This window comes from Coffea arabica, chromosome 11e (genome assembly GCF_036785885.1).
Source record: "Coffea arabica cultivar ET-39 chromosome 11e, Coffea Arabica ET-39 HiFi, whole genome shotgun sequence".
NCBI lineage: Eukaryota > Viridiplantae > Streptophyta > Magnoliopsida > Gentianales > Rubiaceae > Coffea > Coffea arabica.
In genome coordinates, this window is record NC_092331.1 from 44021197 (window position 1) to 44046940 (window position 25744).

Genomic DNA, 25744 nt, shown 5'->3' on the forward strand with positions numbered 1-25744 from the left:
ATCGACAGTCATCAATTAACACTTGTTTTTTTTTTTTTTTGGGTAGTAACATTTAACATTTGACATCAGTATGCATGTGCATAGCTTCTTCCAATTTCTAATAGGAAAGGGACCTTGGATTTGTTTTCCAATTGGTTTGGTAATAGACTGTCAATTTTGTACAACTTAAAAAAAAAAAAAAGTAAAGAAATATTAATTGAACCAAGAGGTCCTTAGTCTAGTGTTTGAGGTTGAGAATTTCACGAAACAAAGATTTTGAGTTCTAATCCACCTTCTCCTACATGTTTCTTAAACCCCATCCATTCCTGCTAGAAAAACAAAAAAATTTTAAAAAAAGGTCCAACCACCTGCGCTATCTATTTTTACCATTTCATTGATTTGTTCGCCTGTGATTTTCACTTTTCAGCTAGTGAGTTCAAGGATCCAAGGACGAGTTACTGGTTGGACAAATTACCTGGCTGGTCCTGTTTGAGTTCGGTGACTTATTTTTATATATTACTCGAGTACAAATTGCATTGCAATCGCTATCCATAATTTAAGGATATTTACTACAATCTCTAACGAGAGCTTCCATGTACTTGCCGAGGTGGATCAAAGCCATGGGTAAAGCTTACAACGCTACAACACATATCAGTGGTTCACCAAGACAAATGAATAAGTTACCCTAGGCCCCCTTACAAAATTAAAAGAAGTAAAATAAAATAACATAAATGAAAAACAAAATAAGTTACCTGCAGGCTTAACATTTGGAGGTCAAGGCAATAATTAAAAGTATTCTATGGCTTCTGCCTTCAAGAACTCGCGAACAAATACAGGCTCTACGCGGTTGCAGTAGCAAGCCGCGCATGAGGTTAACGATGCAGATTGGCCAAATAATTTCGATTCAATTTGAACCGTTCATTTAATTTTAAATCGACAATCTATATGGAATCAAGATCATTTGGCCAATGTGGGCCATTGACAGTTGCTCTTGCAATACTAACACTTAATCCCTTGTGAACACATCATAAAGGAAAGGAAAAAGGAATTGGCTTAAAACTAAAGTAGAATTCCTCGTAAAATTACAGTGTTCTCACAAATAGTAAAAACCGTACGTACATATATAGGTATATCTTGAACCTTTAAAACTAGCTCTTAAGACTATCCAATTAAATTTCCAGATGATTTACTACTTTGGCCAGAAAAAGAGAAGTATAAACTACGTACATACTACTTTCTGTTGTCATGATTACAAGTACCTCTCTTGTAATTCGTGAAATTAATCTAACTATTAATATGTTTCTTTCTAATTTTATGTGCATACCTTAAATTATAACAACATTGACAAGTATTTGTTTATACTACAATATGCTTCCTCCCCTCAAGTTTCTACACGAACGGTCTTTCTATTCTAAAAATGTATAAAAAGCTATGTTTAATTAGAATCATGAAAAGCAAGAGAAGGTGTCCCAAATGTTCGAAAGCAATGGGCAGCTCACGGAGATTATTGTTATTTTCCATGGACTACTTTTCTGGTACATAATCAGTACTGCGAAAGTAAGTTCTGCCTGTTTAATTTGGATATATGCATAAAACTTTTGAGTTGTAATCCACACCAGTAGGCGTAAGCGGATCTACATTTAGTCAGCAGGGAGAAGATTATCTTTGTTTTAAAAAAACTAAAGCAAGATTTTTGTTGAATTGATGCTAATAGATAGAATATTTTACAACCCTCTTTATACTTTGTGCTCTTTGGCAAATGATTGGAAGGCTTAACTAATTATTGTAAACTAAACTTTTATCAAAATAGTGAGCACCGACAACATTAGAATTGCAATAAAGGTTTCCTTGTACATGAAGCAAAGGCAAAGGCAAAGGCAAATAAAAGTTGCCAAGACATATGCTTTAAGACACTGAAAACGTGTTTCAACATTTTTAATTAGCTGTTCTGTATTTTTTATAAGATGAGCTGATGTTAACATTTTTAATTAGGTGCTTTGTATTTTATCTAACTTTAGTGGCCATGAGAGAGTTTTTAGAGTTCTTCTTACTATCAGGTTCAGGATTTAAATGTTGGATCTGACAATTGAAAATAAGAAGGGTGGAGAGAGGGGTATGAGGGTTAAAAAAAATCAGCTATTCAACATTTCGTTGCTTGCTAACTGAATTCTATGACTTTTATAGCACAATTTCAATAGCAACAAATTTTAAATTAAAAGAGAAACTAATAAAATTACACATTTTGTTGTACTAAAATTCACACCTTGCGTGAGTCTACTTAATATCGATTGTGCGTAAATGTATGGATTGTGTAAATTTTAAATACAAGGGTACGAAATCAATCCCTTGCAGTGGCGGAACCACATGTAGCTGAGGGGCCGCAATTAATTTTGAGAAAATTATGTTTTAAGTTTACAAAGTTTAGAAGATTTCAAAATTGTTTCTTATTTGTCCCCTCTAAAATTTTTAGAGTTTTTTTCCCCTATCTTACATTGTCCCTCTAAATAATTGGAAGTTAATAATCATTGCCCTTTTCAAAGAGTGTTAGACCTACCAAAGGTCATAGATTTTAAAATCTAAATCGTGCTTAACATAGATATTAAATCACCTTTGAATTTTAAGAGTGTTAGACCTATTAAAAATTAAATTTTAACCACTATTTAGATTTTAAAACATATTTAATAGAAAAAAAATGAATTTTTAAATTAGACATGTTTATTGATTTCAAATTCTGCTATTACTACAACTCTTGTGATATCGGAGTTCGATTCCCTTAAGTTTAGGGTCCCATCTCCGCCATGATCCCTTATACCAAGTTTCGAAAATGTGCCCTTTGAACTTACAAGCTGAATTTGCAAAAGGACTTGCCGGCTAATTACCCATTTCAATCATTAACTAATTACCCATATAAAGGTGACTGAGTTGTTCGTATTCTCATTCATTTGAGACTTTGCCTATACTGCTCAGTAGTCAATTTGCACGACTGTTGCACAAAAGGCACTATGGCTTCTCTCTTGCAATTCGTCCATATTTTGTCTACAGCTCTTGTCATCTTCACCTCCTCTGCAGCATCAAATCCGAGACCCCAGGTCACTGTGCATTAACGTATTCTTGACATTTGATGGCTAAGTTCCACAACACAAATTCCATTTGCATGGCTTTGATTTAATCATGAATACCAGTTTTGTTTGGAAGCTTACTAACTCGTTGCAATTGTAAAATAAATCCTAATTGTTCAAATTCAATGCACATTTTTGTTGGACCTAAGGGCCTCAAACCTCAGCTTTTCAGACTCATTAAATAAAACTTATTCTTTTGGCAGCCGTACGTGGTCTATATGGGGAGTTCTTCAAATTACAATAAATTGGATTCGGATGCAGCAAAGTTGTCTCATCTGCAATTGTTGTCCTCCATTATTCCAAGGTAATCTTCCAATATTCATCCTTCTTGTTGCTGACTATTCTTGATCTCATACAATGGCGAAAATTAAACCCAACTATGCTTTTATCTCACTCGAAAGTTGTTATCAACTGTACATAATTTTACATACATACTTTTCTTCAGAGAAGAGAGAGAGACAGACTTTCTATACAACACTCGTATCAACACTCTTTTAGTGGATTTTCAGCAATGCTTACCGAGGATGAAGCTTCTATATTGTTGGGTATTTTTTGCCCTCTCTCCTTCCCTACCCCATCCCCGGAAAAGAGGCGTATAAATAACGATATTGTTGAAATATTAGAAGACAAGAAATTACACGATTTTGAGCTTTACAACTTGTCCACCGGCTTTTCTTTTCTTGGTAACCCTTTTTTCAAGCCCCTCAGGAAAGTCGAAAATTTGAACTATTTGTTGGAAATTTTAGATAAAGTATGAGATCAAATTACCCGACTGAGTATAATAATTAACCACAAAAGATTAGTTTGGTAAACCACTAACTGAATTATCTTTAACCGATCAAAGAGTTAAAACTTTCACCATCATTCACCACTTGTCACTCGTAAGTAGTAACTACTAGTATTCTGACAAAGGGTGAGTGGTTATTTCGGGTAATAATTTTCTAAACCGATATTTTTATTCACACCCATAAGTTTCCCACTATCATATTTATAACCAAATTTTGTTCTTGAGAGTGCGTGCATAAATATGCCTTACAGTGCTCGTGATAATGAATCCCATTCTGTTTATGGAGTTGCCCGGTAAATGTTATACTAGTATTAAAGGCCAGGAAGATACTTAGTGCAGTTTATCATGACGTGATGAAGGATATTTAGTCAATTAGGAGGAAGGGAATTTAATAAACCAGGAGTTAATTACAGTTTTTCTCAGTTTTGTCAATGTTTGTGATATTATTTTGGCAGTTAATCCTTTTTCTATTTTAGGCAATATTTTGCAAAACTAACCTTCTTTTTTTTCTAGCAAATCCTGTAGATGAGGAGGACATGCCAGCCTCAATTTTATTAATAAGATATTTTTCATTTACTTATTTATTATTTTATTTATACTTTCTTCTTGTGAAATTTGGTTATAATCTACCATGGTATTATACTTGCATGGTTGTTATCTAATGACTAATTGAAAAACAGCTCACTCAAAGGTGGTAAGCGTATTTCCTGATCCCGTTCTAAAACTCCATACGACACGTTCTTGGGATTTCTTGGAACAACAGTCCAAAATCAGATCGAACTATCATCTTGATCAGATATCAAGTGAAATTATTGTTGGAATCATAGACACAGGTATATATATATCTATTTCTTCATTCTAAAATCATGCATCTTCATGCATGATGACATCTTTTGGCTTTCTATTTAGCTCGTCTGAAATCAGAAAGAGAAAATGAAGCTTTTAAAATGGTAAAAACTTGAAAAAAAGGAAGAAAAGAAAAACCTTGATCGAAATTAACCTCTAACTCGTTACTATGAAGCTTTTAATTTTCAAAATTAAAGGAAATGAAGTACAGGATTTGCATGACGATGGCCCCTTGAAAAATTGTACACTAAGACAATTATGAGGTGTTTACAAAACTGCGAAACAGGTAGAAGGAAAGTTGGTTTAGTTTAGACTCTTTATTAATTAGAGGAAAAGTAGACCACAAGTCTTGGGCTTTGGCCTTTGGGTTTATTTTTTAATTTATTTGATGTTTTTATGTAGCTCAAATACAGTCCAAATTACAGGGATAGGCTGCAAAACATTGCATGATTGCGATCATATTCCCTGAACTGAGGTGTAAGACACTATTTTTCTTCTAAGAAAATGACATATTCCCATCCAAATGCAAGTTTCCAAAAGTTGAACAGACAAATAGTAGTATGTGGTGCGTATACTCCTTTCTTTTTGTGGAAAAATTATTTTTTTTTTGTCTATTTACATGTTTCCCCCAATTTATGGTAACCTTTTGAGGTACAGAGTGCTCCAACATTAATATTTTATTTTTCGACATGTAACTTATTTTTACTGTTTGTTAGATAAAATTTTGTTTGAAATTGGTAACTCTGTAAAATACACAATCTAGATGTACTTTTGTTCACTTTGTTAAGAAGTAAAAGGAGAAAAGTTAGGTCATATATATCCTCAAAACGAAACTACAAAATTTACATCAATTTGTATATTGTCGACATAATTTGTGTAAAATCTTTATCTTGGAAATGAATCTTTCTGTCTGATTGGGTAATTTCAGGTATATGGCCAGAGTTGCCCAGTTTCAGCGACAGGGGTGTTGGCAAGAACCCGTCAAGGTGGAAAGGAGAATGCATGGAAGGACCTAATTTTAAGAAGTCCAACTGTAATAGGTAGTGATCTTCTTTCCCAAAAGTAAGACTGGTTTTGCATTCAAAATTTTGGTTCATTATTTTATTTTCCCTTTTTGGTCCATGGGTAAATAATTGCAATAGCCCCTAAACTATCAGCAGTGTTGCCAATTAGATCCCCCAATTTTAAAATTGTCCACTACATTTTGAACTCTTTTCACTATGGTTTTAGGTGGTCAAAATGACCAAATCTAAGTAGCATAATTTTCATTTTGCCCCAATATGGTTAAGTTTATGCTAGTTAGCACTCTCCCCCGACGAAAACTAAGGCAAACTTTTTCACTCAAGTGATTTTGGATGGCTTTTTTCAGGAAAAGGATGAAGTGTAGCTTTTGCCAATCTTTATTCAAGGTTATATTGTGTTCCAGTATGTTGGAAAGAATATAAATCCCGTTATTATGTGTTGATCAAATTAATTAAATTCTACTGACACGTTTTCTGTCAATAAGGAGTAAAGCTATAATCTTTATCTGCCTAATAAAATAAACAAATAAAGAAGGAAAGACATAACAGCACACTGGAATGTGTGGTTGGGAATTGAATGCATCTTCTTGTTATTACTTTCCATCAAAAGTATATACCATGATCAACAATCTTCTTTGTACACATGTATTAAACTGATAAAAAGAAAAATATTTTTTATTTATTTTTCATAAAAATTCACCTTATCCATTTTTAGTTTAATGCGCACTTTTATCTTCTTTTTCCTTTCTATTAAACTTTAATGAGATTATACAAATAATGACAATGATAGAAATTAAGAAAATATTTTCTTTAACAGAATCCTTAGAAAATTTTCTTGTCCATGTTGGAATTAATAATGTTTCTCTACTCTTTTTGTTTCTTCTTATCATTAGACTTTGATGCGAGTAACAACAATACAAAAAATCAGTAAACTTTTGTAAACACAAAGTGTTGTTAAATTTTGTTTTGTTTTACCCTCCCTCCCCTCCCCACACTCTTTCCATCCCCAATTGCCAAGCTTAGAAAGTATTATTAAACTCTGTATTCGGCAAAGTAATTTCATCATCCTTTTAGTTTATATAACTTGACCAAAGGATTGTATTCATATTTTCTTCATTCAAATATATACATACATACATACATACCTATATATATATAGCCAAAACAATTAAAAATAGATAATATGCCTTATATTTAAACGTAAAGTATGAGTATAGACTTTAGTCAAATCTTAAGGGGGGAGTGAAAGTTATTGTGCCTGGCTCTAGCGTGAGAATTTAGAACCAAATTTACAAGACTAAAGACAAAATAGCACTGTAAATTACTCATTACTCCCTTATTTTTGTATAATACCACATGGCTCTTTGGTGTTTTAAAATATTCACATAATCTCGCTATGATTTTATGTAAAATAGAAAATAGATGGAAAGCATATCTGGTTATGGTGATTGATCGAGACACGCTCCAAAAGTGCGTGTGATGACATTAAAATATCCACTAAACCCACCTATCATTTTAAATAAATATTCACTTAACCCATTTGTAGTTTTATATTTATCCACATATTATCCTGTTGAATCCCCCTATAGTTTGAAACAAAGAGGTTAAACTTCCATTTAAGTAAGTGTTTTTTTCTTTTTCTTTTTTTTTAAGTGGGAGGTCTTAAATTAGCGCTTAAGTTAGGGTAATACGAGCATTTTAATTAATGCTGTTTTGTAGACTATTTCCATCAAATTTTCACTTTATATAGAACTACAAAGGTTATGTGAATAATTAAAAACTTTGAAGGAATATTGGTTAGAGGCTTATAGCAAGTGATAAAACCAATTCTAGCTGGCTTTTTTTACCCTGAATTTGGGATCTAATTAGTGTTGAAGGTGCAATTCACTATAGGGTCATATCATTCTTGTAATCTAACTTCTGGTCATCACACATGTTTTAGGAAAATAATAGGCGCCAGATTCTATGACGATTTTGATCTTTCTACCAATAAACCAAATAAGCGTCAAGGCTCACCAAGAGATGCAGTAGCTGGAGCAGCATGCAGTTGCTAATGCCAGTTATTATGGCCTTGCAAGGGGCAAAGCAAGGGGTGGAGTACCCTCTGCTAGAATAGCTGCATACAAGGCCTGCTCAACAGATGGTTGTAGCGGTTCCACCATCATCAAAGCAATCGAAGATTCCCTCAGTGATGGGGTGGACATCATATCAATTTCGGTCGGTCAGAGTTCAGTTTTTCAGTCTGATTTTCTGAGTGATCCAATAGCCATTGGAGCTTTCCATGCTGCAGAGAAAGGAGTAATGGTCATATGCTCAGCTGGAAATGAAGGGCCTGAACCTTATACCGTTGTTAATTCAGCACCATGGCTGTTCACTGTGGCAGCATCTACAGTCGACCGTGATTTGCAGTCCATTGTGATTCTTGGAAACAACAGATCCTATCAGGTATATATAAATTAAGAAATTTGTGCTGTCTTTTCTTTTTTCCTAATAGGGAAGGGATGGAATTTAAATTGCGAGAAGGGGGAAGAGGGATTAGGATGTAGGATCTCTAAATCCTGAGATCTCATTCTTAGCTACTCGATTAAGGTTCAAATAAAGACTATACCACATCAATTAGGAGTATAATTCACTTCGTGTTTAATGTTATGTTTGTCATACTATCAGTCGATCTGGAATGGTTTCTTCGTTATTTCATAAACCGAGTCTATAATTAATGTCCAGGAAAATCTGAAATTTTGGTTTATTTACTAGACCCATAAATCAAGCATCTAATGTCTGGGACATTGCGGCCTATTCAATAACTTTTGAATATAAATTACAAGTCCAAAATGCTTAAATGAAGTTATTAATTACTTGTTTACTTTTGTTTCTTTTTGTTTACTTGTTTACTTTGAATATTAACAATTAACCAATATGTGATGCAATATGCTACAAATATTATATTTGAAGGATTTTTCTAACCAGTGTTGAGGACACTTGTTAATTAGTACACTTAGATTATTCTAACTTATCAATTTAATGCATCACATTGACATTTATTACAATCCAGCATTTAAACACTTCTCTAAATTAGTTTCACTTTTACTTTTAAAAAAAATCAACACTTGAGACCTCTCTTAAAGGTTGGACTTCCACCGAGTTTAGCAATTTACTCATTTTAAGGGTTTTTGCTTTATACTGTTTAATTTCGTATCTGGAAATACTCAGATAAGATTTGGTTATTTGTCATCGATCGTGTTTAGACTAAAGTATCACATTGGAATTTGACACAACTAAATTATATTGATTGTGCCTGTGAATGTATTTGGCTGCTGCAACACATGTTGTGTATATGACTATATATATGCTTATAGATTTGCAATTGAGTCTGCTTTCTTCACAAAATCTAGAATTTCATCTTTGTTGATCCAAACAAAGTAAAATAGGGGACTGCAATTAATTTCTCGCCTCTCAAGTACTCATCAAAAGCTTATCCTCTTGCATTTGGAGAAAATGTTGCAGCTCCTTTTGTCTCTCCATCAGATGCAAAGTAATCCTTGGTTTTCTAATACAACTTTTCTATTTGTCCATCGGATGACATGTTGACTTTTTTTTTTTTTTTTTAAAAAAAATTTTCCGGTGAGGATGGGTGGAACTTTAGAAGCAGAGAAGGGGATTTGAACCTGTATGAATGTTGACTTCTTAAAATGCTTAAACATAAATAAGACCAAAATTGCCAAGGAACATCCAAAGTTCGAATTAGACCATTGTTGAACTTTTTTTCTTTTTCCTTTTTTGGAAGAGCAGCGGTTGAAAACTGTGTGAAAAACAAGTACAATTAATGTGAGTGGGGACTTTTTGATGAGTCTGTACGCTGCTGCGTTAGGAATTATATAACTAGAATAGAACTTATCCCTGCAGGCACTCTTTTGCTTTCATTTTTTGTCTAGGACTAAAACTGTTAACTAATGGAAATTCGACTATGAGAGTTAGGAATTGTTGAATTTTCATCAATTGTCATAAATCTATCTAAACTTAGAAACCATATTCGACTTGATTGAAACATTAGGAACTAATTAACATAATACACAGGCAGACCAAATATTAGAATTAGATCTGCATTTCTCCGTTTCTGTTAGCAAAGACATGAGTTTATGGGTACGATAATCCATCACTGCATAGCCAAACTTGTGTGAATTCATGCAAAAGTTTGTTTCTCTTCTTCCAACTCATGTAATTGTTTAATATACGTACGAATAATAGTAATTAAAAGTGTATCTCCTCTCCTAAATTTTTCTGGATTGCAACTATATATGTCTGCACTTCTCGTACAACACGTACTTTTGTTTCATGTACAGTTAATATTTCTTATGCTATGCAGGAATTGTGCTCCAGGGTCGTTAGATAGCAAAAAAGTTGCTGGAAAAATAGAGTGATTTGTTTGAATGATAACCCAACAATATCAAGGATCGATGATCAAGAAGCTGGTAGTAGAAGATGCAAAAGCTGATGAGGGTTTGATATTAATTGATGAGGAAAAAAGAAGTTCACTACTTGATTCCGGCATATTTCCATTTACAGAAGAAGTTGGGAAGCTGTCGTCAGGATCTCCAATTCTCAACTATCTAAATTCGACCAAGTAAGAGTAACACTTTCCTCTCTAAATCCATGCATGTGAAGTCATTTATTTTAATTCAAGAGTAGCTTTTCAATTTTGCCGAGAAGGCTTTGTTTAGTGGCTAAAAATGAAATATTAGTAATTAGAGAGGTCTTGGGTTCTAAAACCCATATCCCTTTCTTACTTCTTAAATTTCACCTCCACCTCTCCCCTGTTAGAAAAAAATTATCTAGTATACATTTTTAAATTTAAATTATCTAGTATCCTTCTTCTTTACTTCATCAGAAGTTGCAATTTCATTTTTTCTCAATAATCTTAACTATCTACATATATGGCTAAGTATATATATGTATACATCAAAACTTACACCTTGTAAACATTTTGACTATTTAACATATTTTTTTGTAATTTCGTCATGTTTTAGTATCTTCAACTTGTTTATCATTTTTCATTTGATATGTGGATTCGTTGTTTAATTGAATCTATATTTCTTTGAAATGTCAAATATGCATTTAACTCAATGCTTTTGGAACAACTTGTCCATCTTTTATGGAGGATAAAATGTTTTTTGGTTAAATTCCAAAAGACTCCATTTATATTTTGTGGAATGAAAATTGACACACGAGTTTAATAAGATTAAAATTTATACAAGTATTCCATAATTTATATAAACAATATACTTGTACAATAATTTTAGTTTAACTACTGTTACATATATAGTGGGTCAAACCCAAACCAGACCCATCATTATTTCCACGAGTCTTAATCTAATTTTTTTTTCCAAACTAATCACACCTAACCAGACAGAGACCCTCTAAGAGTTCTTTATGGATCAGAGTAGAGTTTTGTTTTGAATAATTCAGATTTAAAATCCAAACCTACATAGACCCATGCACCCATATTTTAACTATTAATTAAAAAAAGTAGTGCAACTACGTATTGTAACCTCTTAGTAATTAGAAAATACTTCTTTCTAAAATAGTATACTACTAACATTTATTAAAGTTTGTTTGAATGACATTCTATGAATAGTTTCCATGAGCAAATTTCAAATTGTATGATGACGTCAATTTACTTTTATTAGAAGGTGGGAAAAAGTGGAAGAGTATTAAACGAAAGCAAGTTTATTCTTTCAATGTAAATATAATTTTTGAAAGAAAAAATTACTTTTTTTTTTCCAGGTCTGGAGGCTAATCCCTCTAGGTTGGGCAGAACTTTGCCCCAAAGATACTCAACAACGGTAGCACGTGAGGGTTGAACCTGAGACCTTGCTATAACTACAGACGACCGGTTCCAGCCGAGCTACCCACGGGAGGTGAAAGAAAAAATTACTTGATATAGCATTTATGCTTTTAGTTTTTCATTATTACGTGCAACATTTTTTAAGCATTGATTTTATTATTTAAATTGGTAATTACGTTAGATTTAAGCAATCTTTAAATTTAGTATTTTTTTTCTTGTTTTTATCCTATTGTCTCATTATTTTTAATTGCAACTTATGCCCATGGTTACCTAAAGGCATGTAATTAAAACTTTTAGATACTTATTCATAGTAAGTGGCTTGCTTCACAGATCATCATAGCTTATTCACAAGGTAGATAAAGTATATGTATTGCTTATTATCAATGATTACTTAATTGGGGAGGGATGGATTGGATAGTATGTAGGGAGGGAATGGAAACGAGAAGTCCTGAGTTAAGATCTCACATTTACACTAACCTTCTTTAAATTTTAAAAGATTGACCTATATGTGATCAACTTTTTTGAATTCCTCTATAAATTGTAAACCTCGGAAGTAAACACTGGAAAGGAAAAATACATATATTAGAGAAGTTACACGAGCCATTTAACTTCTTTATGTAAAGTATGCATTGTAGTATCTCAAGAATGAATAACATCTCAACGGGCCAATACAACACACATCGCATTGCATTTTATATCAAAGATTTCGATTTGATGAAAAAGTTTAGCAATTTAGTACTTACAATAAAAATTAAGGGTGTGGAAAAATATAGAAGAAAAAAGGATTAAAAAGAAAAAGGTGTCAAGGTAGGCGTAAATTGGAGGAAAAGATCAAGTCTCATTAGCGCTATTCCACTCATAGATCTTGATCAATCATAGAACCTACCCAATCTACATTTGAGAAACATTCAATAGAAGAATGACCATGCTTACCACACAATTAGAACCTAGTCATTCTGCAAGTAATTTGGATGGTCACAAGTAATTTTCTCTAAAACAGGAATCCAACAGCAACGATACTTCCAACATTTGAAGTTCCCAATTTTAAGCCAGCTCCAATTATTGCAGATTTCTCTTCAAGAGGTCCTGGAACACTGACAGAAGACATTCTTAAGGTTATATAACAGATAAAAGTACAAATTTAAGTTTGATTCAAGCATTTAATTTCAACATCACTATTGGTTCATTTTTAAACTAACATTAAAATTTGAAAACATATATTTGTAGCCTGATATTGTAGCTCCAGGGGTCGCAATTTTAGCAGCAATGATTCCAGAAAGTAATATGGGTGACCTTCTTCCTGGAATGAAGCCATCATCGTTTGGCATAAGATCTGGAACATCAATGGCTTGGCCACATGTTACTGGGGCTATGGCATTTGTTAAATCTATTCACCCAAATTGGAGCTATTCAATGATCAAATCTGCTCTGATGACTACAGTTATAATGACCCAAAAAAAAAAAAAAAGTCGTCCATTAATATTATCATGCATTGTTTTGAATACTTGTACCGTATTTGGGAGGAACATTGGTCTAGAAGAAAGATAAATAAAATAAGTTGCAAGAGGACAAACATAACACTGACATAGAAAAAAATGATGCTTATTAATATTTTTTGTTTCTTATATTCTTCTCATTTTGCCTTGTTGTACATAAAAATTTATAGGATGCATTATGCACTCCAAAATGAGTTTCACATACAAATAAAATAATACATGATTATGTATTGTGTCTAAGTTTAGCAAAATGAATTGATCAAAATTTGTCCACACAAAATAAACTAGTTTTAATTAGTTTATGCATTCCATCGGTTTGGAATATCGTCTATCACAATACTTTAAATTGTTTCATGCACTTCTATGCAAAGACATATAAAATACTAATAAACAATTTTGAGATTCCAACGAAAATTTTAATTGTCCGTTCGTCATCTTGTTATGCATTTGCGTTGTGTCTTGAATATTGACTTAATTATTCAAATAATTAATATCGTTTTAGTTTTGTTTAGTTAATTTATAATCACAATAAAGCACTAGAATATAAAAGCATTTGAGCATTATGCCTAAAAATAGTGACAACGGAAAAATGTTATCATGTCATGGTTTTAGGGTGAAAACGGAAGAAACCCTCGAATTTTTTGCTGTCACTTTGGTCTACATGCCGTGAATTGTAACTTTTTCTTTATCAGCTCAACTAAAGTTTTAACTTATTTTTCTTATTGCCGCTACTACATCTAACAACTTGGGAAAACCAATCACAAATACTTCAAATTACAATGGAAATCCTCATGATATGGGGGTTGGGGAAATCGGCCCTCTTGGAGCTCTTCATCCTGGTTTAGTATTTGAGACCTCTTATTTGCGGTTCCTTTGTTACTATGGCTATAAAGAAAAAGCTATAAGATCAATGTCAAATAGAAATTTCAGCTGCCCAGGAAAGGAAACTCTGCCAAAGAACTTATCTCCAACGTCAATTACCCTTCCATATCAATTGGCGAACTCGACAGATCCCAAGGTGCAAAAAGAGTCAAAAGAATTGTGACTAACGTTGGTCCACCAAATGCTACATATTTCTCTTCGTTACGAGCTCCACCTGGTCTGACGGTCAAGGTGATTCCAAACTGGCCATGCTTGGATTGCTTGTTTCTGTCGGAAAATATTGTCGTTTTCCGTGATCATATTTCCCTATCACATTTTTCCCTTACATATATCAAATCGCTACAGTAATTTTTCCATGAAAAATGATGGAAAATGCAATCCAAACACTAATTTTACAACAAGTGTGAATAAATTACTTCTCAAAGTCTCATTTGACAGCAAATATGCCTCAAAGGGTTACAATTATGGGGCTATACTATTATTCGATGGCTCGCATACAGTTCACATTACATTTGTTGTAAATGTAGTATAAAGCAACATGCAAATTTCGCATGATAATAATTGAAGAACTTTTTTCCTCAAGGCTAACTTCTATATGTCTTCACCCAACCAGATATGTGGAAAAAATAATGCGCCCTATTAGAGCAACTTGTTTATCTATACCTAATTATCCGTCTTTTCAAACATATGAACTAAAAATCTTAGCGTTTGCTTCTTGTTTTTCATGTATATATAGAATCATTGAAGAACAAAAGACTCTAATAAGAATAATTTGTTCCCTCAAATTGAAAACAAAAATATTACCACTTCAAATGCTCAAAACAAACTTATTCAACTAATAGGTAACAAAATTTTGTTATTATTTAATCGGTCACTATCAACTCAATTAAATTAATATTAATTAAATTAAATTAAATTAAATTAAATTAAATGTAGATCCATGACAAGTATATTAACAATCGAGCTTATAAATTGGCCACCGCTACGTTGAATAATTCATAATGACCCACTTGGGCGGCTTATATATTAGAGTGTGGCAACCTAACCAATCCCTAGTTGAAAATAGATAAGTCGTTTGCCTATCACTCGTTGGGGCTTTAAGCTTGACAAATTGAATGTATATCCATGACAAGTCCATTAACATTTGAACTTACAAATTGGACACTACTACATAAGTATGAAGACAATTAAAGATGAAAGGTCCACTAAAATTTAATTAGATTAGTTGACCAATTTACTAGTACTTGAGCAACTAACATATTAAGGCGAGATGACCCAACCCATCCCAAGTTTTTTTCCCCTTAATTTCTACCTATCCCAAGTTGAAAATAGATAAATCTTTAGCCCCTATCACTCCTCAAGGCTCTAAACTTGACAAATTTAACTAGAATCTAAAAGATATCTGCACAAGAGAATTAGTTTATAGGAAAGCGTAATCATATTATTATTCTCAAATGTTCAATGACTAATTTAAAGTCCAATAAACTATTACAATTACATCAACCATAAAAGTAATCTGATGTGGCCAATTGAGTACGTTATCAGTCGGCTTTGGATTTTGTTCATTTATTGGCAGACTTCGAGTTCGTCTTTTTTGATTTTTTGATTTTTTTGATTGAAGAAACACACAGATGATGAAAAATACAAGAAAATTAACAAATTACATGGCCATACAAGATTTTAAATTTTTTTATGGAACCATTTTTTTTACTTGTTTTAAGGTTTAAGACAATTAGATCTTATCCTGGAAACATTTATTGAACTAGCTAATAGTATTACTCTTGGTATTATTACAGCACGACTAGTGAATAATTATTTTAGAAATTTCTTACAATACACAATTTTACATAATTTTTGCAAAAAAAAAAAAAGAATAAAATGTACAACTAAAATTTAATAATTTTATTTCCCAAACAACTTATGACCAGAATTTTTGACTAAGTACATATATCAAATAGTCATTCATTAAGTATAATTTCTAAAAATATATAAGTATGAATATATATAAAATAACAATAAAAATGCAAAAAATAAATTAAATAAGTATATTTTCATTTTAATAACACTTTACAAAATATATTTATGATACAAATCTAATCTAGAAAATGGTTTTCTATTCAATTTGTCCTACATTTTAAGGAACAAAAATTTTTTTGCATATCATGTAGAAAAGAATCTTACCATAATTACTAATTAGATTCTCTTCATATTTTAAATTCTGATAGTGTAAGAGGCATAGTTACTTGACTTCTATATTTTCAAACACGTTTAGTTTTCTAAATTTGTGCAGTTTCAAAATTTTAGAAATGGCTAAGTATTGTGTCAATGTTACGACAAAATCATTAGATTTTAATATGAGAATCTGCCAGTAGTTTGTGCATAAAAATTTTTTTAGTATCTTGGTGTGTTTTATAATAAAATGAATATTAAAATAATTTTTACTACCACTACCAAAATATCAAATTGACTTTGCAAATTTTATAAACATTTTTAATAATTGTGACTCAACTTAGATCTCATTTATACATTTGATCTTTCCTTAATGACATGAAGTTTCGACGATGAAACTATATTTAAGGAGGGCACAATGTGAAACCCCGAATTTTCTGTCTCTCTTGTTTAAAACTAGTTAATTAACCAATATTATTGATTATTTTACTAGTAGTTTATTTAGTTAATTATTTCTTTTAGAGGGTGATGATAATGCCCTATCCCATCTCAATCACTAGGAGATAGTGAGAGTTGGATAACTAACTCCCATTCTATAGCCTAAGTAACAGATGCAATGTGTTTTTGCTCTCTCCATCAAACCAACACCAAATATGCAAATTTAATAGATATATCATGGGAGAGAAAATAGGGAAAGACATGAACTAGTAGATATTGTAGGAGATAAAGTGGGAGATAGAAGTTAGTTTGAGTGGCGGAGTTACGTCAAGAAGAATGGCTATACATGGAATAACTCCAACTATAATTTGTCTAATTGCAGTTAAATTTCTACAACATTAAGAAGAAAACCATAAAAGTGGAGAGTAAGAGTTTCAGTAGAAGAAAAGTTGACCTGAAGAGACCTAGCTAACAAAGGAAGAGAATACAAGAATTCAACTCCTCTGATAAGTCTTTGAACTCTACTTCTAATTTTCCTTAGTTTTCTCTATCACTAATCAAAGATTTTCATCCCCAGGAGCCCTAAAACTTGGGCTAATTTCTTAGATTATTGATTAATGACTAATTTACGTAATAATTGTATGATATTTTATATTATTTTTAGTCACTTTGGTTATATTATTGGAAGAATATGAATCATTTTGGCTATAATTGGTGAAAAATGCTTTTAAATAATTAAATGAGGTTTTTATCACTTTTTACTTGGATTTTGTGTATTTTGACAGTTTTGACACATTTTTGTATTTCGGCTATAACTTGAGTTACAATGATAGGATTGGGATGATTCTTGAACCCATTTGAAGATAAGAGATAGATCTACAACTTTGGTGAAGACATCTGAATCCAGTTTGAAGGTTTTCCAAGTCAAAAAGCCGAATTACAGTAGCCAATTTCTACTGGTCAAGGGTATTTTGGTCATTTCTCAGCCCACACAAATCTAAATGAGGTGATTCTTGATGCATTGGAAAGCTAACTCAAAGGGCTACAACTTTCATGTTTTGGTCAAGAGCTAAATCAGCTTTTATCATCAAGAAAAGTTCAGTTGAAGTTGATGTAAAATTGGAGCAGAGCTGGAAATTGAGCAGAAAGTGACCAAAAGGTCACTATAGCAATCCGGCCGGAACTTGGCCGGATTGTGGTCAGAGAAGGGTGCTCTTTACGCAAAAAACTCAATTTCACCTCTACCAACTCACATGTGATGCTAGACATGTGAAAATCATTTCCAGCTGTAAAAGGGAGGTGTAAACCTCACTTCTTGACCAACTTTCATCATTATATAGCAAAAGCTTGCAAGATTGAAGAGGAGAGGGAGAGACATACGGGAGAACTTGGAGAGTGTAGAAATGTAGCTCCTTCATCTTCTAAGTGTTAGTTTAGCTTAGTGTAGAGTAGTATAGATCATTCATTCTTGTATCTTGGCTACATTAGGATGAAGATGGAGATGAAGATGGAGGAGTTGAAGTTCAAGTGACATGGGTTATCTCTTCTCCAACTCTTTATCTTTTGTATCAGATTCTTAAGTTTGGTTAATATACAAGTTCTGGATTTTGTGTTTATTATGTGTTTTAAAGTTTATACCTTGGGTTTGGTTGAACTTTCTATGATTGTTAGTGTTTATTATTTGGTTATTTGATTGCTATGATTTGAGCAAGTTATTTAGCACTTTGGCTCTTTAAATCATGATTAATCTGGTACCATTAATTGTGATTATCTAAGGTGTTATTTTTGCAATGAAAATTGAAATTTAACACTGGTTCAAGAAGTGCTAAACATAGGGAGTACACTCACGAAAGTAGGGGTGCACCTATGTGGTTTTTAGTGATTAATTTCATGTAATTTCACTGAAGAAATGAACTTGTAGCTAATTTCATAACCATGAGAATAGGTATGGATTAGTTATGAGTATAGTTGATTCACTACGAAAGTAGATTTCACATGTTTAAGGAAATTACACCATAACTAGCCTAAATAGTAGTACTCAATGATCCAAAAATGGCAATTGCATGAGTAGTTAGAGATACCATAACCTAAGGAGTTTTCATTTGTTATTTTGTATAATTTCAGTAGATTTAACTTGTTATAATTCATTTTATAGTCTAAATAATAAAGAAACTTTAGTAGTGCCGGTAATTGCAATCTTCCTTGTGGGATCGACCCTTACTACCCTATATTCGCTCACGATTCGTATACTTGCGATAAATCGCGTGTGGGGTATTTAGGAGTTTATAAATGTAAAACTTGATTAGGATGAGCTTAATGTTATATGTATATCCCGCGCTCGTCAAGTTTTTGGCGCCGTTGACGGGGAAGATTTGGCAATATCGGTGTGAAGAACAACTTTATTAGTTTAGACATTTCATTAGTTATAGTGTGAATGTTATTTTCTATTATTTTTGTGTTTTATGTGTGTATGTGTTTCATTACCTATTTTTCTTACTAATTTTGCTTTTGAGGTTGTTTAAAAGCAATTTTAGGTGATGAGAAGGGTAGGTCAATTTGGAGGACAATGCTTGAGAAATGGAAGTTTAGCAATGGATGGTTACTAAGTGCAAAGCTCCTTCAACAGAGGTAACCAAGAATTTACTGAATGTATGTCTTTTGAAGATGGTATAAGGTGCTTAAAGACTAAATTTGATGTTATGATGTTACAAGTTCAAATGGACACAATTATGCATGAAATTGAGCAAGGGAGGAATGTTAATGCTTTTAATTCTTATCATGTGATTTGTGACTTGTGTGGAGGTTATCATGCTTCTAATACATGTAGACAAGCACAACATGTGGATTATTATGATGAATTAGAGCATTACAATCCTTGTTTTGATCGATATAGTGCTAATTGGAGCAATTCTCCTGCTTATGGTTGGGATGATCAATGTATTTATAGTGATTATTCATATTTTTATGATTACCAACCTGAAAGTGTCCAATATGAATCAAAACCATCTTAGGAGTTGGCAATAGAGAAGTTAGCTAATACACCTCTACCTTGGGAGTTAGAAAATGAACCATTAGCTAATGATTCTAATGCATCTTGGGAGCTAGCTGTAGAAAATTTTTCTAATCAATTTGATTTAGCAATAGAAAAGCTAGCAAATACAACTTTCGATCGTTTTGATAGGATTGAGGAAAGAATAGATGAATTAGCTTCTCACTTTGGTCGAATACATGAGCAATTGAGTGCATTGTGTGAAGTTATTTCCTCTAATAATGTGCAAAATGATCCTAGCATGAATGGTGGGAATGTTGTATGTAAAAATGGATTGCATTTTGATCAAAATGATGATTCTAACTTGTGTTTCAATGAGGAAATGTCCATTTCACATGATAATATCTTTAGAACTAACTTTGAACCTCAAGAGGTGAGTTTTAAGGACTCAATTTTCACCCCTCTTGAGGAGTGTATAAAAAGTACAGGTTTTAAAGATATTCCTGCCCAAGATACTTTCATGGCATTTCCTTTGGTAAGTTCTCAAGTGGTGCATATTCAAGATAATATCTATGAAACACTTGGAATATGTAAGTCACTTCCATCTCTCACATCATTAGATCATGTGGCTTTTTCTATTAAGTCACCTTACAATGATCCACCAAGGCCTAAAATGGTGGATTATTCATTAACTAAGCCTCCTTGATAATGAAGTAATATAGTCAAGCTAATGACTATAAAGAAGCGCTTGTTGGGAGGCAACCCAACAATTTCTTGTTTTTAGTAAGTTTTAGTTGTTTAACCAGTGTTTTGTGTGTTTTGTAGGTGGTAATGGCAAGAGTTCATGCAAATGATTTCAATTGCAAAAGTGTCTATATTGAGGCAAAAAGGGAGTTTTTCATGTTCAATTGTTACATTTCATGCATTTAAAGTGTTTCATGTTAAAGTTATATTCATGCATGATCATGTATCTTCACGTGTATTTGGGTTAGAAAGATACATTTCTAATGTTAAATTTGGATTTATTCAAAGAACATGAAAGCAGGTGGAATGTGGAAGGTTGGCCAAGCAAATTTGGAGGAAAAACTGCAGAAAACAGCTTTTTCTGCAGCAAATCCGGCCAAATATTGGCCGGATTGAAGGCCGGATAGTCAGGGGAGAAAGAAAAATATTTTCGGGCTCACTGGCCAGAATCCGGCCGTAAATCCGGCCGAAAATCTGGCGAAAAACTGGCCGAATAGTAAAAAAAAATAAAAAATACTGTAGCAATCCGGCCAAGAATCCAGCCGGAAATCCGGCCAGAAACTGGCCGGATATGCAACAGCAAAAAAATAAAAAAATTTTTTGCCCAGAATTCCTCCACGAATCCCTCCAATTTATGGCCGGATTGTGAATAGTAACTAGCGTAAGAAGAATCCGTTTCACGGATTCCTCACAATTTTTCTCCCTTCTTCTTCAACCCAACTCACACACTAACACCTCAAACACATACCACTCACTAAAACACCACTTTTCACCATTTAATCTTCAAATAACCTTCACCAAATCACTTTCTCCCATCTTTTAGAGTGGATTTCATAGTTCATATTTGTCGCGCCCCATTTTTTATAAGAAAAATAAATAAATTTAAATAAATTGGTTTAAAAAGTGAATTTTTTATTTGAAAGATGAATTTTGATTTACAAAGAAAGTGGGTCTAAATGGGACTTGGAAATGCGACGATTTGACCCAAAATATAGTTTAAAAAGGGTTTTTGAAATAAAAATTGGAGTCGCCACTTGGTATAGAGTTAAGGTGTACCAAGTCACCTAAAAAATGAATTTTTTTAAAGGAAAAAGATAGAAAAGAAACCCCTTTTAAACGACTCCTAGTCTACGTAAACCAACGAAAAAGGTTCGGGAGTCACATTTGACGAAGGGGAAGGTAAGGATGAAATCCAAGGCACCCCTTCGACCTAGCCAAGGCTAGTTGCGTGATTTAGTCAAAGATTTTCTTATTTTAACCAAAGCATTTATCACATTTGGATGTACTATATCAATGCAAAACCTAGACCTAGGGGGACATCGGGGGGCAAATTTCTCTTCAAAACTTGAATGGTGCCAATCACATTAATTGTGACGCCCAATAATGACTCTTTGGAGAGATCACGAATGATGCAAAAGTATGAGACTCCAAGGAAAAGAATAAAATAATTATAGAAATATACATGTCTTAAAGGAATGCATCATATCGGGTACGGGGGACTAATGTTCGTGACTCAATTTTCCCTTTAATAGAGGGAATACGAGCGTGCTAAGGCTAGAAAAGTCAAACTCGTCCATATCCCATATTCAAGGGGTTTTTCCCTAATCTAATCAAGCAAATGCCCTATCCTAATCTTAATTCTAGAATGAAATGCAATTCTAATGTTATGTATCACACATAAGGGTATATATATAGGGAAATTAGGGATAAGGGCTATACGTATAAGGAGGGATGTCATGCAACATGGTGAAAGAGGCCCTAAAAGTAAAGATATGCATGAGATGAAGTGATTTTACCATGCAATCATGATCTAATGCGCGAAGGGCTCCTAAGGGCTAGTGTTGGACTAGCCCACATCTACGCTCTCTCAGAAGAATTGGACTTGCAAGAGTTCGAGGGGACAACCATGACTAGCATTGGACTAGCCACGGTTACGTGCATTTGCATCCATCATACACACATATATAAGCAATGTGCATAATTAAAGCAAGTAGACATGTGAGCACGTAATTCACATAACACATAAGCATGCATATCTAGATGCCAAAATCTAAGAAAGCAATTAAACACATAGCACATACGCATGCAAATCACATGAGGCAAATAAAGCTAATAAAGCCCTAACTATTACATTCGGGGAGGAAGCCTACTACAATCTAAGAGGGAAGGAATTAAATGAAATGATATAATAGCCTAACTATTACAATTGTGGCATTCAAGTGCCTTTCAAATGATCAAAAATTGAACTAAAATAAAATAAAAATACTAAATTAAACAAATAAAGCGAATAAATAAATAAACAAATAAAATGAAAGCATTCAAATGGCATGCAATTGAGCACATAAAGTCACATAAGGTCAAATAAAGTCAAGAATAAAGGATAGAGTGTACCTCCCTTGAGTTGATGCCCTAATAGGGTTTAATTACTTATTTACCCTCCAAAATAAAAGAAAAAGGTCAAGGCATCACTTTAATTAACAAATAACCACAAATGATAAAAATGAACATGAAATTGAATCAATTAAATCATGTAAAAAACCCACATTTAGGAAGTTAGAAGAAGAAGGGACTTAATTGCAACAAATTAACAAAATTCAGGGGCTAAAATTAAAGGAAAAAAAGTCTAGGGACCTAATTGCAATTATATTAAGGACCCAATTGAAAGAGAACTAAAGTTTTTAGGGCCTTAGTACAATCATTAGAAAGTCTAGGGACTGATTTGAAATTTCGTTTCCAGATTCTTAGTGGCTCAAGCCATTGGGCCGTTTTCTTATTTGTTTGGGCCTAAGACTCTCCCAGCCCAACGGACATTCAGAGCAAAAGGAATGGATCAATCTATTATTTATGTCCCAAGCTTGACCAACAAAACCGGTGGGCTTCTACCCTCTAGCCCAAACCAAAAAAAACCCAAAAATAAACTAAACCCATTCTAACAAACCCAATCCAAATAACCTCTCAACCCAAAACCCATTTCACTAAAGTCCAACATGGAAAAATCAATTAAAATTATGAAACTACAATTATAGCCTAAAATCAATAATTAATCTACCCCAAAAGACTAATTAAAAGTGAAAAGATGATTAAAATTTAAAGGGCGAAATTGGTTTCATTACAAACGTTTTTGGGCCATATCAGAACAAAGGAAACTTGAGGGGTTCCAATGCAATAAAAACAAGGACTCAATCGAAAGAATTATGAGAGGTTTGGGGCGAATTATGGAGTTCTAAAAATTCTGGAGGTAAATTGCAAAAAAACAAAAATGAAAATGAAGGAACTGAAATCATAAATTTAATCAAGCAAATGTTCTTCTCCGAACTGGCTCAATGTCCGCTGCTATTTCATTCCTCTTTGCAATCAGAAAATTCAACTTCGGACTCCAATCAACAAAAGAAAAACAAATGACTCTCACATGAATCTCCTCCGAATCCCTCTCGTGTCATTAACTTGATTGAGCATAAGGGAACAAAAAACAGAAAAAGATCAAAATTCTTCAAAACACAAGGAAAAGGAACTTGCTGATTTTATCCGGTTTCTTCACACGCAAATGCAGACAATCATCTTGAAGTATAACTTCACTCGGACATTTTAACAAACAGTGAATGGGCATGGAAAAATTCCAACAAATCTCTGCTCAAATTACATTACAACCGGCCCCAAAATCATCCAAAAAGCAAGGAATTCAGTTCAAAATTTTATCAGCAACCCAAGAAAATTCAACCTAATCGATACATAAAACATGTATGTTCGAAAATTTCAGCCAATTAACAGAAAAATTGCACTAAAGCAAAGCCACGGAGAATCTGTATCAAAAGCTTGAAAAAGAAACTGAAATTTTTAAAGAACAAGGGCAGCTTACAGTGCTCTGCTTGGTGAAATTTCGCCGATAATGACGACGGATCCGGACGAGGTGATGGAGGCGATTCCAGTTTCTGTTTCCTCTGTTTTTGGCTTCCTTGTTTTCTTCACTTCGTTTTCTTCCTTCCGTTTCTGTTTAGACAAAACCCCTTCCCACTGGCTTTTCTTCCTGATTTCTGTTCACCGAAACCCCTTCAATTTCCCTTTTTGCTTTCCAGCCGCCCCCCTTCAATAAGGAGAAATTGAGCTGCATCAGCGCCTCAGTGGCGGGCGGTCTCTAGGCCGGTGGCGTGCCAGGCGGCGAGGAGCTCGGAAACGATGGCGATAGGGGCCGGGCGTGCGGTGGTGGAAGTGATGGAACGGTGTAATTGGTCATCGTGGCGATGACCGACTGCGAATGTTCAGGCGGTGACATGGAAATTAATGGCAAGAATTCTGGGCTTATTTAGGAATTCATGATCAAAGACTATTTTGGGAGAATTTGGATGGATCGAGTTGAGGAAGATTGGGAATTTTTTGATCCATTTAGGATTTAGGGTTTGGTTTTTTTTCCTCTCCCCGTAGGTCTTCTTCCTTCTCTTTGCTTTTCTCATTTTGCCCCCAAGCCCCCTTCCTCTTTTTCTCTCTGCTTTTCTTGTTCCCAAGCTCTGTCTGTCCGCCGCCCTCCTTACCAATTTTTCAGGTTTTTTCCTTTTCCTTCTCTTCCTCTGCCCTTCTCTTTTCTTGCCCTCTCTTTCACTCTCAACTCTGTTTCCCAAAACCCCCGACTCTCTGTTTTTTTGGTTTTTTCCTGGACGAAGCCCCCTCGGTCTCTCTCTTTCTCGGCCTTTCACTCTCTCTTTTTCCCCCTGTCCCCTTTCCATGGCTTTTTCTTTTCTGGCCGCCGTTCCCCTTTTTCCTTGTTCTTCTCCTATTCCCTTTTTTTCCACTCAAAAACTTCCTCTCGCCCTTTCTTGCCGCCCCATTTTACTCTCCAGTTCTTGTTTTTTCCAAGCTCAACCGCCTCCCCCTTTCTATCACTCTCTGTTGTTGCCCTCAGCCCCCTTGCTCTATTTTTAGCTGCAACCTCTCTTGGCCTCCTCTGTTTCTTTTCTGTTTCTTTTCTTTTGCTCGCCCCCTTGAATTTTCTTCAGTCGTCCCTCCACTTATTTTAGCCGAGCCCTTTCTTTTTGTATCTTGCCCTTAAAACTAACCCTAAAATGAAAGGCCAAGATCTCATCCTCAAAATAGGTCCATGTGTCTTATTCTTGTCCCTTTGATTGATTTTTCTTTTTCAAAAATTTAGTGCCAAAAACTCTTAATTCAATTAAAGTAAGACAAGAGACACGAATCAAAACAAAAATAAAATCAAATCAAATAAAGACCTAAAATCGAAACAAATAAAATAAAAATTTAAATGATTGAAGTTTGAAATCAAAATTTGGTGTCTACAATATTCTTTCAATAAATAGGCATTATTTCTTGCCTTCACAAGTCTCAATCAACTACCTAACTTTGGACCAAGACCTTGACTAACATTAGTCTTGTCTTTACTTTGGTGTAAGTTTCCATTTCAATCAAAATTCTTGATTTCATT

The 25744-nt window shown here is 33.6% G+C and overlaps 1 long non-coding RNA gene and 1 pseudogene across 1 annotated transcript; one reads left to right on the forward strand and one right to left on the reverse strand.

The window, feature by feature from the left end:
- Positions 1-4147: 4147 nt before the first annotated feature.
- LOC113718300 (CO(2)-response secreted protease-like) lies at positions 4148-11721 on the forward strand (annotated as a pseudogene).
- Positions 11722-13877: 2156 nt separating this feature from the next.
- LOC113717806 (uncharacterized) lies at positions 13878-25731 on the reverse strand. The gene is made up of 2 exons (XR_011825261.1): positions 22705-25731; positions 13878-14279 (listed from the first exon to the last, which is right to left on the reverse strand). It is a non-coding gene; the product is annotated as an uncharacterized lncRNA (long non-coding RNA).
- Between the last annotated feature and the right edge of the window lie 13 nt (positions 25732-25744).